We start from the raw sequence: 16,479 nt of genomic DNA, 5'->3' as shown, positions 1-16,479 counted from the left end.
CTGTGGGATTAGCTATTCTCAACTACAGACAATTGGACTAGAAATAAAAGAAAAAAATGTGTAAGGAATTTATTTGATTATAGTTTTGCATGACTTGGAAGCCTTCAGATTGAAAACTCAAAGACAAAGTGAACTACCCATTTAAAAAATTAATTTCTTTATTGTCAAAGTGATGTACAGAGGGGTTACAGTTTCATATGTAAGGCAGTGAGTACATTTCTTATCAAACTTGTTACCTCCTCTGTCATTTTCTCCCAACTTCCCATCTCCCCAATCCCCCCCCCCAGTTGTACAGTTGGTTTACAGCATATAGTTTTGTAAGTACTGCTGTTGCATTGGTTGACATTTTACCCTTTGTCTCTCCATTTTGATGTTCTCCTTCCCTTCCCTACTTCTGATAAATGTCCATACAACAATCAGTGTTATTCTCAGATTTGAAAAAGTATGGGTAGCCATATAGAAACAGGATTAGACATAAATGGTATGAGCTCAAAGTAATATTCTGAGGGGGAGGAGATAAGGACAAGCCTGGGAGGATCATCTTTCCAGATTCCCCTTGGCTTCTAGGTACAGCTAATCCTTCCCCTTTGGAATGGGATTTTTTTTTCTAGGGGGAAGTTCAGTCGTGTGTGTGTGTGTGTGTGTGTGTGTGTGTGTGTGTGTGTGTGTGTGTGTGTGTGTCTGCTGGGCCGGAAGGTTGAACTCAGGACCTGAGTGTTGCCTCTGACCTTTATTGCTGAAGGCTAGCACTCTACCAGTTGAGCCACAGGTCTACTTCTGGATTATTTCTGGAGATAAGAGTCTCTTAGACTTTCCTGCCCCATCTGGCTTCAAACAGCAATCTTTAGATCATAGCCTCCTGAGTAGCTATCCATTAGTGTTTTACAGAGGGGTATTTACTTAACATGCCAGTTTGCAAATACAATGCAGATGAATGGAGAAAGGAAACGCAAACGTGGGAAAATATAGTCCTAATATCCAATGTACATGTGTGCAAATGGAGCTATAGGTAAATTGAGATGGTGTGTGGGGATGGAAGCGATACAGGAGAATGACAGAAGGGGTGCTATTGATCACAATGGGAGTCTTATCATCTATGACTGACCAAGATAGGCCAGAGGATTTCTTTATGGTCAGATCCACAGCAGAAAGGGGGGGAACACTTAGAATAACATTTTCATATTTAATGGCTGGCTTGCAGAAGGGCTTGGGGTTTTTGTGGCCAGCCTAGGGGACAGTGGTTTCTACTTTGTATATCCTGCCTTAGGAGAGTGGTTAGGATGAAAGTCAGGAGGGCAGGAGAGAATGCAAGACATGGTTGCTTTTGAGACTGCTTCTGATCTTTGGAGAACTGTTTTCTATGCTTCCCCCCACTCCATATATTGTGCAGAGCAGCCCCACAACAGAGAACTATATGGTCTCCATCTCCATTTATAAGTATGCTCAGGATGAGAAATCTTTCTCCTTAGCCAACGAGCTGATGGGAGGAAAGCAAAGGCGTATGAAATTCAAGCATAGACCACATATGACATCTGTTAAGTTTAGTAAGCTGTGCAAATTGCTACAATTTGTGTTCATTTCCAGATTTCTTCAAAAGCAGCAACTTAGATGGTAATCGTATGATCTGAACTGGAGACATGTAACATTAAAACTATTTTCAACCATTATATTTTTAAGATGTAATATTTTTGACTCCAGACAAAAACTTGCTTCTTTCATGTTTTTTAAAATAAAATATGAGATTTCTTGATACTTTTCACATGCTCCTTTTTCATTAGTTTACATTCACTTCTGACATGTAGATGGAGACAAAGGAATCCAAGTAAATCTACTGTGTGATGTGCTTGCTAAGCATTATGAAGAGCCCCATAGTAAGTCTTCAGAGTTCTTTAGTATTCTTCTCTATGTTACAAAGATGAGTTGAAAGGCTGGCCCATAGCTGCTAGGATATGCTGATCACACTATGTGGTTTAGAAGGAGAAGTCTTTTATAGTTATAGTGATCATCATTGAAAATGGCATGCCCAGTTTAGCACTTTTAATGTTACTAAAGTTGTTAAAAATTTATATTCACTTAAATGTTTAGTTCAGAATTAATGAAGGTCCCATTGCCATTTTAAGATATGAATACTAAAGCCATTTGAATTTTGAGGTCTTTGATGACTGCACAATTTTAATTTCAAGCAAATGGCAAAGATATATATCTATATATCTCGTCACTATTAAGAAACAGCTTTTCTTTATTTTATTTTGTTCTAATAAGAACATAGTGAAGAGTGTCAAAAGCGCTTTGCCAAAATGATAGGCAATTTGCAAGTTGTAATTTTGTGTATATGTTTGTCTTTTGATTGTCTTCTCTAGAAGAGCCTGATTATTTTGGGAGGAGAATGTGATGATTCTGCTTGTTCAATTAACTTTCTAAATATGTTTGTAATTTTTCACCAAAGCATAAAGTGTGTCTACTTGGGTCAGAGGCAAATTGAAAACTAGATTTTGCCTCACAGTATGACTGATTAACCTACCTCGTAGAGGTTGCATCATAGTCCTGGAGGCTGAAAGGCATTCTGACTGGTAAGCACACACCAGCCTCATGCACAAGAAGGATAGTCTTGTAGACTTCTCAGGCAGGGGGTCCTTTAACTCCACCTTTAGTGAACTCAGATGTGAAAGTAAAATGTGTTTCATAAGCATCAGGCTTTATATTTGCTTTATATATTAAAAAATCAAAATACAAAATTAAAAAATAGAATAGGTGAATTCATGCTGGGAGGCTCATTTTGCATTTATGTATATCTCCGTTTGTGGTCACATTTCAGGTCCAATCATATATCCAGAAAAATATGGGTTATTATCATGATGCAATCATTCCTTTTTCTTTCTTTTAGTGTTTCACAATGTCAAGATTTTGTCATTTGTATCCTATAGGATGTCAGTATAATACCTATTTTAATTTAGGCTTCAAATAGTAGAAAATTCAAAGTGTTTTATAGCAAGATGGGATATGACTATGAAAATATTTTCCTTGATGCAGAGACCTGGTCTTTGTGTCATAGCAAAACACTTTCAAAATGTGCTACAGTTTTAAAATATTACTTCTTTCAGATTAGTATTAAAAGCAAACTTACAGCAGATGATTTTGCAAGTTCCACCCTTTATTTGTTATCTCAAGATAAAGTTTTAAACGATAAATAAGAAATAACTTCTTTTCAAGAGAAACATGTTTTCAAATTCTAGACTATTTTGAAAATAGATGTTTTTCAGTATTTTCCTTATTATATATTCCGTATTAAATACAATGTTGATGAAAATAATAGATGTTACCTGTCAAATCTTTCATGAATTACATGTTTGGATTCCTTGGAAACAGCATTTTTTTTTACTTATTTAAAAGCTTCTAGACTTAAAGTTTTGGTAGATTCTGAACCCATGCAATAAAAATATTAAAATTAACAACTCTCAATTAGTTTCCAGGACAACCAATTGTAACTAGGAAAGATGGGCATTTACTTAGTTCATTAGTTTAGAACCCAAAATGATGGTTGGTTGGGCATGGGTTGAAAAGTAAGGTTCATTTGTCAGAAAATTCCGCCAGTCTGTGTGTGGGTCAATATTGTTCTTTCAGTCTGAGATTCACCCATTCAAGTTTGCAGTGAAACTGGTATCAAACCAGCAGTTTGTTGTATCCTAGAGTGGGAAACTAAGATTTTCAGACTTGAGTATTCTGAGAAAATATGAATAGAAGTATTTCCACATGATCACATCTTGTATTACTAATAATGCATAAAATAATAAAAGACATTACATAAAGATATGTTTCATCCATTTATTGTTTTGCATTTTTTATAATGTGCATAGCATACTAGTATAGGAAAACAGGTAGATAATTTAGCAGAGTCTAGATGCGAGGTGGCTAAACGTTCTCCAGAGTTGAATCTGGCCTTATCATCCTCTCTATTCACATATTGTCTATGGTTTATTTCATGCTATAAATACAATGTTGAATAGTTGTGGCAGAGGTCATAAGGCCCCTAAAGCTGAAAAGTATTTCCTCTCTGTTCTTTTAGAAATAAAGTCTCCTGAACCTTGGTGTAAGTTAGTATGGCAGCAGAGAAAAGGAAGTGACCTGCCTTGTCTTTCATGCCATCAGTGTTTGTCAGGGGGCCTTCATGCTGGTTCTTATGGCAGCTACATATTGTCATTGTCTAGAGAGGTTTATTTTAGGCTACTGCCTGGACTCAGCTTCAGGGATTCTGATATAATTAGCATGGGATGAGTTCAAGGTTCTGTATACTTCCATAAGCGAAGATCAGTGTGAACTTAGAGGCAGGAGCTTTCCCCAAGGAATGCTACAGAACCCTTTTTGCATACATGTTCAGGCTAAAAGGTATTAAAAGAGTGCTGACCCCAGATTTAGTGGAAAATGTACAAGCTTAGTAATAACAACCCATTGTCAACCCTTACATTCCCTTTCACTTCCTCAGAGCTAGACCAAGAAGACCTGGTAATGTAATTGTAAAACACATTGATTCCTCAGACTTGGATATAATGTAAAATCCAAGGACTTCTATTGTCTGTTTTCAGTGCTTTTCTTGGCTCTTTAGTGCCTATTTTTATCTCCAAACAATGAAAATCTATTGGCAATAGTCCTGGTAGTTATCTTCCATTCAAATGTCAATGAAAGATGATCCAAAAGTTCTAGAAGTTTGGCCATGGTTGGTGCATTTCTTTTCCTGCATGCAGGCTGAGGAGCTGAGGATTATTTCAGTAATAATCCTATTTCTGAAAACCTGGTACGTAGTGTTATTTTACAGCTCTGTGCAAGGCTGTCGCTGTAAACATTGTTTATAGAACCTTTATCCAAATTTGCCTCTGGAATTTATAAAGCACTTACTATAATTTGCTGTGAAACCACTGGTGGTTTTTTTTAAGCTTAATAGAGACTGCACATATGGAAGATTTGGAAGATAGCAGTTTACAACCTATAAGATGACTTTTGAATCTAAAGCATTTTTATCTCAGCTATTTAAAATGATTGATTGGTTAATTCACACAGCCAGCTACTGTTCTTTTTCATTTTACAATGACAGAAATGAGTTAAAAGAGGACAAGGGGCTTCTTTAGGGCCAAGTAATAAGGAAGAGGCAACTGAGAAGTGGACTTCAAGGTTCCGGCTGTCCAGGCTACTTCTTTCCTCTACTGAGCTACAACTAACCTTACTCCCAGCATCCTGTTGGTCCAAGTCCTCCCTGGATGTGGAACACCCCTGAATATTACTGAGTAAATCACATGACCAACTTGTTATTTCTTCCTTGAGGAAAATGTCTTCAAATTTTATTATTATATTTTTGCTTGAAATGACAAAAAATGCAAATAGATCCATTGAGAAATAGGCATTTTGCTTTTTTAAATTAAGCTGGGACCTCTGGTAGGTAGCATCCTCCACAGAGCAGTTGTAAATGAATTTAACTTTTTTTAGTGGTGTGGTATTGCATGAGGTTGGTGTTATTTATTTAATTTAAGAGGGTTTTTTTTTAAGTACTGTCAAACTTTGACCAGCCAAAATGCAAAGAAAACTTTAAAACCTTATCAACTCTACCTCGATAAAAATAACTAAGGTTAAAAAAATAGTTGAGTGTTTTTTTTAAAAATTAATTTCCAAACTAAATACTGACAGAGAACCTCTTCCTGCATTAGTCATGTGGAATCCTTTCGACAATCACCCTGAGGCAAAAGCAAGGCAGTCAATTATCAAACAAAATTCATTTCTCTATATATTTTCTAAGGCAGCAGGATTCATTTCTATATTGTAGAAAATATTCCATACCCTTGATTAAACTATTTGTGCACACATATATATATATGTAGAGGAATAAAAATTCTGACTTGAGTTTATTGTTTGGACACTAGAAATATATAAAGACTTGTGACATATGTCCTGGAGAAGAAAATTTTATAAAAAGAGATTTGCTCATTTCTGAGATGGCACAGTGAGATCATTTCTGGATAAAGAAGTAAATTACACAGTTTCTAAATTATAAAATTTAGTGGACAACACATATATTTATGTTAATTGTGACTTTACTATTACTTGGTCTTGGTTCTTCAAGGTTTAGTTGAAGGAGTCTGGAAATAAAGAATCAATTAAATAAATACAAATATGGTTAATGATTGAAACAAATATCAAGTAGTCCTTAAGAGGCAGTTATCTGATGGGCTCGTTTTCCATACTTGCATGGATTCAGTGGTAAGGCATCATGGTGCCATTGGTTTACCAAACTTTGACTCAAAGCCTAGCAAGTTCACAGCAATGCCCTTTACCCATAAGCTCCATAGGGCAATGTGAAAGAAGCCTAGCAACACTGAGCTTACATTTTGCAGGGCTTGCTAGCCAGTCTGTCCAGCAATCTGCCCTATAAGGTCTCTTTATTAGCTTGGAATGTAAACAGCTCTGCTCTAGAGAAAGGAAGGGCGAGTTTTCTATCCTTTAAGAATAGTAGATAGGGAAATGTGAAAGTAGAGACTTCTTTCTTTCTGTCCTGGTCAGGAAACAAATCTGTGAGCCAAGATTATATTATCTCTAGCTTCCAATACTGTTTGCCATTCAGACATCTTGTACAAAGTTTCCAGTATCCTTGGCTCAGAAGATAAGCAGAGACATCTGGATTCTCTCTCTCAATGGAATATGGTGATATGATGACAAGTAAATGAAGGAGAATGAGACATTGACTTCAGAGCTGATGTAAGAAAGAGAAGGGAAAACTTGTCCTAGGAATAATGAGGAGAAGGAGTCAAAATGGGACACCATGTGGTAGATCACAAGACTAGTGATATTGCAGGAGCTTCCTAGGAGAGAAGGAAGGTGGCTGGGCAAGTTTGGAATGGTGCAGGAGCTAGGTCACTTAAGGGCCTGTTAAGTTGTGGTTTGAGTTGGGAATCTATTTGAAGAGTGATAAAAGGGGCTAGGGATATGGCCTAGTGGCAAGAGTGCTTGACTTGTATACATGAAGCCCTGGGTTCAATTCTCCAGCACTACATATACAGAAAATGGCCAGAAGTGGCGCTGTGGCTCAAGTGGCAGAGTGCTAGCCTTGAGCAAAAAGAAGCCAGGGACAGTGCTCAGGCCCTGAGTCCAAGCCCCAGGACTGGCAAAAAATAAAAATAAAAAATAAAAAAGAGTGATAGAAGGCTGTGCTTTTTCTTTTTTTTTTTGGCCAGTCCTGGGCCTTGGACTCAGGGCCTGAGCACTGTCCCTGGCTTCTTCCCGCTCAAGGCTAGCACTCTGCCACTTGAGCCACAGCGCCGCTTCTGGCCGTTTTCTGTATATGTGGTGCTGGGGAATCAAACCTAGGGCCTCGTGTATCCGAGGCAGGCACTCTTGCCACTAGGCTATATCCCCAGCCCAAGGCTGTGCTTTTTCTCTAAGGCTGAGTGACCTGGATTTTCAAATTAAAGCATTGAGCCATGAAGTGAATAATAAATCATATGAACTGGTCACAGGAAATATTTCATTTTTAAAGAATGATGTAAAGTAGGATAGCAACTATTGCATTACTTTATAATATTAAGGGCTCTTAGATGATTATCTTTAATGAAACTTTTGTTAGCATATGTGGTAAATATTAGATTGCTTGCTTTTTCCTATCTCTATACCTCTCCTCCTGCAGTCAAGGATGGTCTTATAATCTTAAAATCTAAGATTTGTGACAATAGCACAAATGTTTTATATATAAATGGGCCAAGTAGGTTGCTATGCAGTGCTTATTTCTAACTGTAGCTCACAGTGAATATTTTACATCCAGAACCCTAGTTAAGGATAGCAAGGTTGGAATAGCCTAAGAAAGGTAGAATATTACCTAAAATTGTATGCCTCCAGTCTGGGCTAGACTCTTCACTACATATTGCTTTGATTGGGTAAACTAGCAGGAATCAAACCTGTGCCTTTCATGGCTTTGGGTTCTGGGGTGACAACCAAGGGCTGTGGTAGAAAGACCTGTTCTACTGATTGGAATGAGGTATCCAGGTTGGCGTGAAGTGTAGGGGGGAGGGTGGCTTCAAAGGAACACTTTCTCATCAGAATCACTCCCATGACCTCTTTTTAACCAGACCTATCATTTTACCAGTGCATCACTTTTTCTCATTGTAGTCTTCATTAACTCTTCAGACAGGGTTGCTTTGGGTGAATGTGCTCAGGAAGAGAGCCCACAAGACTCTACTCTGGGGTGCTCAGGTGAACAGACTGGGCCTTTGCGACCAAGGAGAAGTTGTGTCAGGAATTTTCTAGCAACTGGGGTAGGGCTTGGAGTCCCAGTCTTGGACTGAGTTTGCGTGATTCCTTTTATCTAAACCTGAATATAATTCCTGTGGAGCAAGATTGAGCTTCCAGGCCGGGTCATCGGTGTGGGGAAGAAAAGGAAGGCTGCCATGGGATTCTCAGTCTTACAGGGATGGAAATAATTTAAAAGCAGGTATTAGGTAAACCAACAAATAGAAAAACACAAGAATCCATGTTATAACTTTGAAGTAGAGTTTGGTAATTCTTTCTCTCCCAAACTATCCCTGATAAAGCTCTGTCTTCATTTCTCCTTTGTAAACAGGTAGAGGAGGCTCAGAATGTACTTTACAGTATGGAAAGACATTGATGTTACCTGCTTCTTTTCAACTTGATTATGATGTCTATTTGAAGTTGCATAACAGTTTCCCAAGGAACTGAATTTAGTCACAATGTATCATTAACCAACACACACTCCAGAATATGCCCTCTATTAATTGTCAGCCGATTATGACTAAAATTAATCAAATTGCTGAAGGCTGCCAAGGACCACTATATTAACGTGTGATAATTTGTTCTTTACCTAATTCTATATTCAACTCCTAGCTTCTTCCCTCCTGTGTGGGCTTTGTAATATCAAAAGGCATTTGTTGGCTTGAAAACGTGACACATTTTACTTATTTATTAATTGTTTGGAAGGATAACTATTTGAATATTTTAGCAGTAGTTTATGTATTATAATGATAGTCCCTACCAATTAACTGAAAAGCACCTCAAAAGTAATATGCAATAAAGACTTTTTTCTAATTTTTCATGTTTTAGATTCTCCATAACAGAATACTTTATGATCACAATAAATTCCTAGACTGTTTTACTTATATTTTGACAGACAGGAGAGTATACTCCTAAACATGTATTGATGGACTGAAATTAATTAACTTTTCTATTACTAATACATTTATTTATTAATAAGTGAATGGGTATGGATAGATATAAAAACAACTTTTATCAAGCACACGCGAATGTTTTATGATCTTTTAATGCTCACATGACAAGAAATATTCTACTGATTCAATGGATTTTATGAGGAGTGAATACAATTTTGTTTGATGTTTGTCAAAAAAAGAAACTCTTTAGTGTAATATCTACTGGGTTTGCTTTTATTTTTATGATATTTCCCTCACTCCAAACACAAATTAAAATATACCAAAAGAGGAAAGTGTTTTAAATGAATTCAATATAATTTCCCTTTTTCTATCGATGAAAAATACTTTGTTGTAAAATAATATATGAAACACTTTCATATTCTATTTAAATGTTTTATATTGGACTCATATGTAATGCATCATTTTGGAAAACGTTGAAGGAATAATGAAAATAGCTTACATTTTATAACGTTTGGAAATTGAAAGCTAAGCTGAGTAATTCAGTTACACTAAGAGACAGTTTTAACATTGAAAGGAGTGCTGATAGCAATCATATGATATGGAAAACAAAACAGAAAAAAGGAAGGAAATTACAAAAATGAAAAATGAAGTTCCTATCTAGTCTTTCACTATGATATCTGGCACTATAATTTGTGCGAGTGTTCACATTTTTGCTGTCTCATATTAATTGTACAATATGGGCTTTTCCTTGTGATATTTCCATAATGCATATACTACACATTAATCCTATTCACTCCCTCTTATTACTTTTTATATTTTTTGAAAATTTATTGTATAGGTGATGTATGAAGGAGTTACAGTTACATAAATCAGCTAATGAGTACATTTCCTTTTGAGCAGTGTCACCTCCTCCGTCATTCTCTCCCAGTTTTTCCTTCCTGCCATCCATCCCTGAATTTGTATAGTTCATTTTCAATATAGTGTCTAGTGGGTTTCACTGCTGAATTGTTTCACCCTTTGTCCTTTCCCTTTGCTTCCCTTTCCCCTTCCCAAATCAGAAAAACTTATGCACAAGACAAAGGGTACAGAGGTAATAAACAAAATTTAAAAACCCTCTTACTTCCATTTCTTGGAGTTCTTTTTGATAAGCATCACTTTATTTGATCTTATGCACATAGCTATTGAGCCCTTGCAATCCTCTCCTAAAATATCCTCCTTTGTTGTCACAGTGTGAATGTTTAGATTGCTGTTTAATTAATCATGTTCAGGTATAATTATTTGCCTATCTTACTTATTAAGTGGGTTTAGTCTTGACCGTTTTATAGATGCATTTAGTGAACTTTGATTATGTGTCCCTCTCACCCTCTTCATTCCACCTCCCAGTAGTCTTCATTTATAATCACGTCCATTTTTTCTTTAGACCTAGCTTCCATGTGCTGTTAGAGTTTCTGAGTCTGGCTTATTTCATTTAGCATGACAATCTGCATTTCAATCCATTTTCCTGCAAATGACATAATTTTATTCTTCTTTATGACTGAAGAATACTCTATTGTATATATGTACCAAGTTTTCTTTATCCATTCATCCATGAATGGACGGATAGGCTGATTCCATATTTGGGCTACTGTAAGTGTTCCTGCTATAAATATTTGGATATATATAAAATAGTTGGATATATATATGTTAACTTATATTCCTTTGCATATATATTTGGAAGTCATATAACATAATCATAGCGTAGTTCTGTTTTTCATAATTTTGATGAACCTCTGTACTCTTTTCTATAGTGACTGAACTAATTTGCATTCTTATTGACCAGCTGTTTTATTTGAATTATTTGAGTAATAATTAAATTTGTGGAACGTAGTCCTTAAATCCAGTTTGACATTATTATCCTCAAATTGTAGCACTTGGAATTATTGCATCTGCAGGACCTAGGATCTTTGTCAATACTTCTGAACTCTGGCTTAGAGCTTCAAAGCAGGCACAGGCAGTATGTAAACAAATGGGCATGGCATTTTGCCAATAAAACTTTATTTACATAATAGACTCCAACTGGATCTAGCACAAGTGCAATTTGTCAACCTCTTAGACTTTGGTTATTTGATGTCCACACACAAGGAACATTAGCATTCCCTGGAGCTTCTTAAAGATGCAGAACCTCAGCCCCTCCAAAACTACAGATTCAGAATCTATACATTTAATAAAATCGTCTAGAACATTCATATGCTCCAACACAGCTCCGTGAACTGGACGTTTTGACTGCTGTGCTTCCCATTAAGTAGTAAGGGCTCAACTGTCTCATTGTGGCCTTCAATATGAGTTACCAGTAACCTCCACATTTTGCTTTAGGTCTCCTCAGAAGATTAATTCCATTTTTTTTAAAAAGGGAAAAGTCTCCTAATTTCTTGTTCTAGAAAATTTTGGCTGTGCACCCTTTTCTGTGAGGAAACAGCTGTAGTGTTTTACTTCATATATAAATGTATAAGTACTTTATCTTTTCTGTTTTTAGTCCATGATTTGTGCTACCCAAATTTTGAACCTGGTATTTCTGAGTGTCTTTTTTTTGTTATTCCTCAAATTTGATTACCAGTCCTCCCCATTATAGGTCCCTCTAACAGTACTTTAAGCTTTTAAATTTTTTTTAATTTTTTATTAATAATTACTTATTTATTGTCAAAGTGATGTACAGAGGGGTTACAGTTTCATACGTTAGGCCTTGGGTACATTTCTTGTACTGTTTGTTACCTCCTCCCTCATTCCCCCTCCCCTTCCCCCTCTCCCTTTCCCCCCATGAGTTGTTAAGTTGGTTTACACCAAACAGTTTTGCAAGTATTGCTTTTGTAGTTGTTTGTCTTTTTACCCTGTGTCTCTCAATTTTGGTATTCCCTTTCACTTCCCTAGTTTTAATACCAGTATATACAGTATCCAGTGTACTCAGATAAGATACAGTGATAGTGCGGGTACAACCACAGGAAGGAGATACAAGAGAATCATCAACAAAAGACGCTACGGTTTCACATGGCATATTGAAAGTTAATTTAAACTTTTAAACATCTGTTTTTTGACTCATTGGCTGACCATGGATGGGCACCACAGAGTATCTTGGGATCCTAATTGTTGCCTAAAATTGAAACCAGATATTGTTTTGTAGGGAGAGGCAGACCTGTGTTTTTGAAATTGTTTGGCAGGGTCCTATTATTTGATGCCAATAGTATTTCTCTCCCTTAGTTGTGATGGTCAAAAACATCTTCAGACATTTGCCAGATAGACTCTGGTGGATAAAATTGTCCCTCTCTGGGATCCACTGAGTCACAGGGATGCTGAGAAATCAATGACTTCCGGGGTTGTTGCAGAGCAGCTAGAGGCCCCGGATACCATGAGCATTATCTCCATTTCTCCAATGAAACATAATAACCCCACATTCCATGTGAATCATGACACAAAAAGCTTAGGTCCCACAGTAAGAGCCTCAGCAATCCTGCCCTGCAGCAGCTCTGCTTCCTCCCCCATGCTACCTTCTCTGGCTGCCCTCCCATCCTGTTTCCTGTTCTCTCTATGGGTATCTGTTCTCATTCCTTTTTATTTTTGTTTTTAAATACCTTGAATGGGAGAAGGCTGAAAATGTGTTATCTTGTTTGGCATTTTCAGCTGGAATCCATACCATGCAGGAAGATGGAAAAAAGCACAACTTTTAGTTTTGCATTTGTTTTTGAAATTAGGATTTTTATATCGTTTCACTGTTACTATTTAATAGTATATTTAAAAAATCATCAGGGCTGGGAATATGGCCTAGTGGCAAGAGTACTTGCCTCATATACATGAAGCCCTGGGTTCAATTCCCCAGCACCACATATATAGAAAACGGCCAGAAGTGGCGCTGTGGCTCAAGTGGTAGAGTGCTAGCCTTGAGCAAAAAGAAGCCAGGGACAGTGCTCAGGACCTGAGTCCAAGGCCCAGGACTGGCAAAAATAAATAAATAAATAAATAAATAAATAAATAAATAAATAAATAAATATCAAGTAATTGGATATCTGTAGATGATTCCTGTGGGAGGTACATTTCATGTCAGAACTGGTAATAGGACTATCTTCTGTGAGGAAAAGAATTGGCATCTGCTCACATTTGTGTCAGTTAGTGATAGTTCCCAATTTTCTTTCCAATCAGATCAAACCTAATTGATTCACTCTGGTAAAAATATTACTTTCTATTATGCAGTAATCAGAATAAGTTTTCAAATATTGAACTTTTGTTTTTCATTTAGATATTTAATGAATTTGTGGTATGTGAATTTTCAGTTTATTCAATTGGCTATAATACAGACATGTGAACAATTCTGAGCCCTTTCTTTTGGACTTGTGGGGCCAGCCTGAGATAAAATGTGTGTGAGGAATCTTAGTCTATGGGGAGCACAGAGTAAGTGGCTCATTATAGAGAGCACTACTAAGTTCCTTAAGGTCATCATCAAGCCAGAGTTTCAGAACCTATCTATAAGGGCACTTGCTTAACATAAGCATGGAATCTAACCTACGGGTTGCTAGTGATGTTTCTAACCCAAATAAAATACACATTAAATCTCACTGCCCTAATCTTGATCAAGGGTCAAAAATCAGATATCTAGCCACATCCTCAGAGATGAAAACAGAGTCTTTTCTAGCCCAGTTTATATCTATCTATCTATCTATCTATCTATCTATCTATCTATCTATCTATCTATCTATCTCAATTTCTATCTTTCTGCAGTGGCATGCACTTATGTTACAGTTACTTCCCCCTCCTCTTTCTCTGCTCCTTTCCCATGGAAGTAGCTTTGAGAACAGACAGATTAGTGACTGTAAAAAAAAACAAAAAACAACAAACTCTGTGTTTTGTTACTTCTGTTTTAGTTTTTTTTCTAATGTCATGTACAGAGGGGTTACAGTTACATATATAAGGCAGTGACTATATTTCCTGTCAAACTTGTTACCCCCTCCTTCAATTTCCCCCACCTTCCCTCCTCCCCAGCCTCCCTCCCTGAGTTGTACAGTTAGTTTACAACACATTGTCTTGTGAGTATTGCTGTTGTTTGCCTTTAACCCTTTCTCTCACCATTTTGATGTTCCCCTTCCCTTCCCTAATTCAGACAAACACACACACACACACACACACACACACACACACACACACTCTCATATATTACCAGGGTGCTGAAATCAAATACAGTGACAACAGGGGATAAACCATATGGAAATAATTTCACATAATGTGTTAGAAATAACAACAATGATAAACTACTTGTTTCCATAACTTGGAGTTCATTTGCTTAGCATTGTCTTATGTGATCATATGTACATAGCTATTGAGCTATTGTGATCATCTGCTAGGATTATCTTAGACATATACTAATGAGGAAAAAAACATAGGGGCTGGGGATATAGCCTAGTGGCAAGAGTGCCTGCCTCGGATACACGAGGCCCTAGGTTCGATTCCCCAGCACCACATATACAGACAACGGCCAGAAGCGGCGCTGTGGCTCAAGTGGCAGAGTGCTAGCCTTGAGCGGGAACAAGCCAGGGACAGTGCTCAGGCCCTGAGTCCATGGCCCAGGACTGGCCAAAAAAAAAGGAGAAAAAACAAAAACAACAACAACAAAAAAACATAGAGACTGTTTCTTTGGGTCTGACTCACTTTACTTAGTATGATTATTTTCCTTGTTAAGGGTCAGACTATGAGTAACTACTTAAGTTGTTTTGTTATGTTGTTTTTGTTGTTGTTGTTGTTTAGGTCCATCCTGGGGCTTGAACTCTGGGCCTTGGTGCTATCTATGAGCTCTTCAGCTGAATTCTAGTGCTCTATCACTTTGAGCCACAGCACCACTTCCAGTTTTCTGGTGGTTAATTGAAGATAAAAGTCTCATTGGGGGCTGGGAATGCGGCCTAGTGGTAGAGTGCTTGCCTGGTATGCATGAAGCCCTGGGTTTGATTCCTCAGCACCATGTATGTAGGAAAAGCCAGAAGTGGCCCTGTGGCTCAAGTGGCAGAGTGGTAGCCTTGGGCAAAAAGAAGCCAGGGACAGTGCTCAGGCCCTGAGCCAGCCCCAGGACTGGCAAAAAAGGAGTCTCATGGACTTTCCTGTCTGGGCTGGCTTTAACTGAGATCCTCAGATCTCACCTCCTGAGTAGATAGGAAAACAGGCGTGATTCACCACCACCTGGATGAAGGTTTTACAGAGACTTTCAGTTTTGCCACAACTACTCAACTTTCTCATGGATTATACTACCAAAGCAGACAGAGGCATTATGTAAATTAATGATCCTGTCCACATTCCAATAAAACTTTATATATAAAGTAGAGGGCAAGTGTTGACCCTCAAGCTACTGTCTGCCGAGTCTTTGATTGATAACAAGTATATAACTTATTAAAGGCTGAACAACAGAGTGCTCTTAAGATGTCTTATGATGTTTTATTATCTTTTATAATGTTTTATTGTTTCTTTCTTAACATATACACAAGGTAGCCTTACTTATTTTGTACTTGACTATGGCATAACACTAAAAGACACTCAGATTAGTTGGGCACTGGTGGCTCATGCCTGTAATCCTAACTACTCAGGTAGCTGAGGTCTGAGGATTGTAGTTCAAAGCCAGACTGGGCAAACAAATCCATGAGACTCTTATTTCCAATTAACTAGTATAAAGCAATAAGTGGAGATGTAGCTCAAATGGTAGAGTGCTAACAAGAAACCTTTACTAAAGGAGAGTATGAGGCCCTGAGTTCAAGCCCTGGTACTGGTCCTCTAAAATACTTAGATTAATCTTCACCGAGTATCATCAAGGAGTATCATCATCAGAAAAAAAACAATAGTACTTCAGCAAATGATGTTACCAAATATTAAAGACTCTTCATTCCTGGTAAAAAGCCAGCAATTATCTCAAAATTGGAAGGTTGACATTTAAATTAGATATCTGGCCCAGAGAACAAAAGGCAATTTTTAAAACTTGAAAACCCCTAGAAGTAGCTTCCCATTCAAGGGTCTTTGAATTGAGAGCACCAATGAAACCCATCCAATTTAGTTTTCCCATTCAAGATGGATTAATATACTTTATAATGACTTCAGCAATGCCCTGGGATTGAGGGTGAACACCTATAATCTCAGCACTCCTAAAGATGAGGCAGCACAAATTTCAATTTGAGCTAGCATAGGCTATTTAACAAGACCCTATCTCACAAGAAGAAAAAGACTAAAAAACAAACAAACAGCTATCATCAATGAGCTCAAGGTAACAAACAAATGGATTACAAATGTGTTATCACAAAATTAAAAATAAAGAAAAGGCCTAAAATGA

Source organism: Perognathus longimembris, chromosome 28 (assembly GCF_023159225.1).
Source record: "Perognathus longimembris pacificus isolate PPM17 chromosome 28, ASM2315922v1, whole genome shotgun sequence".
Taxonomy (NCBI): domain Eukaryota; kingdom Metazoa; phylum Chordata; class Mammalia; order Rodentia; family Heteromyidae; genus Perognathus; species Perognathus longimembris.
The sequence above is the reverse complement of the archived record's forward strand: the minus strand, read 5'-3'. Positions refer to the sequence as shown.